The 1,671-nt window shown below is 48.0% G+C and overlaps 1 pseudogene; it reads left to right on the top strand.

Annotated features, from left to right (window-relative positions):
- Positions 1-346: 346 nt before the first annotated feature.
- Positions 347-1,671, top strand: LOC141837353 (phospholipase A1-II 5-like; annotated as a pseudogene).

The following is a 1,671-nucleotide window of genomic DNA, read 5'->3' as shown; positions in this document are numbered from 1 at the left end:
ATTTTATCATATTTCTGTCTTAATTTTTTTAAATATTATTATAACATAAAATTACTATATAATTACTATAATATATATATATAAAATAAATCAATTCAATTGAGTTAAAAATAATTACTATAATTAATTTTAAATAATTTTTATTAAATAGGTAATAGGATATTTTCATATACAGTAAGTATTTTTAATGTCCATGGCATTTGCCCTCTTCAAACTTTCCACGTGTAGAAATTAAACGGCCCGTACGTCCACTGGCTATAAATACGTGCCCAGACCTCCTCGCTCAATTCACAGCACCAACAGTTTCCAAGTTTAAGTAATCAAAAGCTCTAGTAATCAGTAAAGCATGGAGCAAAATGGTGCTGGTGCTGCTGCTGCAACGGCGACGCCATGGGAGGAGCTCCTCGGGCTCCAACGACTGGTCCGGCCTACTGAGCCCGCTCGTCCCCGACCTCCGCGACCACCTCCTCCGGTGTGGCAGCTTCTGCCAGATCGCCGAAGACTCCTTCATTTACGATAGTCAGTCCAAGTACATCGGCCAGTGCCGCTACTCTCGTGCCAGCATCCTCCGCCAAGTCTTCTTCAAGGAAACGTAGTCGACGTGCCAAACACAAACAAACATCGACGGCTACCTCTACACCACCATAGTCCTCCCATACTCCCGCACGACAGACCAACTGGATGGGCTACGTCGCCGTCTCCAGCGACGACCTCTACGCAAAAACTGGCCGCCGTGATATCTACGTCGTGTGGCGCGGCACGAACCGACTGCTGGAAGTGTTGGAGGATTTCAATTTCGTTCCCGTGCCATTCGGCGGCGATGGCGATGTCAAGATCATGCAAGGCTGGCGGCTGGCGCGACATCTACACCACGAAAATTCCATCAATCGGAAACTTAAATACTCCCAGCGCCCAGGAGCACTTAAAAGTCGTGATAAAAGAGTACCTGAAGAAGTACAAAGATGAGAATCCGTCCATCATCTGCGTCGGCCACAGCCTCGGCGGTTCCCTCGCCATCCTCAGCGCTTTTGATATAGCGAGCAGTGGACTGTCCAAGATCAACGGCAAGGATATTCAGGTATGCGCCGTGGCGTTCGATGCCCCCAAAGTCGGGAACCAGGCGTTCAATGACGCCTTGGAAAAACTGCCAAAGACAAAAGTTTTAAGGATCAACAATAAGATGGACATCGTCCCCTATTGGCCGCTGTGTGGTGGCTACGTCGACACCGGTAAAATTTTGCAGATTAATTCTGAGAAATCGGCGTTCTTGAAGAGTAAGGGAGACTACGAAGGAGATCAGCTGCGTGGGAAAATGTCTCAGTGGCACTCGCTTCAAGTGATTCTACACACCGTGACCGGATGGAGAAGCACAGACTTCGACAACGACTCTGAGCTTGTGAAGGCGAGACTGCCGCTGGTGAACAGGTCAGCGGGGCATTTGAAGGCAAAGCATAAAGTGATCGAGGCTGGTGGGTAGAGAAAAACAATGGGATGGTGTACGATGCGAAAGAGGACAAATGGTACGAGAGACCGGTGCCGTGGAACGATATAGTACTTGAGCCAACTGGTGACCGGCGGCTGATCGGTGGTCGGCATGCAGCTAGCTACCTAGCTCGATCATATGTGTCTACGTACGTTAATTCTCTTGTGCTATCTATCTGGCTTGCTTAG

The sequence above is a fragment of the Curcuma longa genome, chromosome 11 (genome assembly GCF_044706935.1).
Source record: "Curcuma longa cultivar G26 ecotype Majalengka, Jawa Barat chromosome 11, ITB_CL_G26_1.1, whole genome shotgun sequence".
NCBI classification, from domain to species: Eukaryota; Viridiplantae; Streptophyta; class Magnoliopsida; order Zingiberales; family Zingiberaceae; genus Curcuma; species Curcuma longa.
The sequence above is the reverse complement of the archived record's forward strand: the minus strand, read 5'-3'. Positions and strand labels throughout refer to the sequence as shown.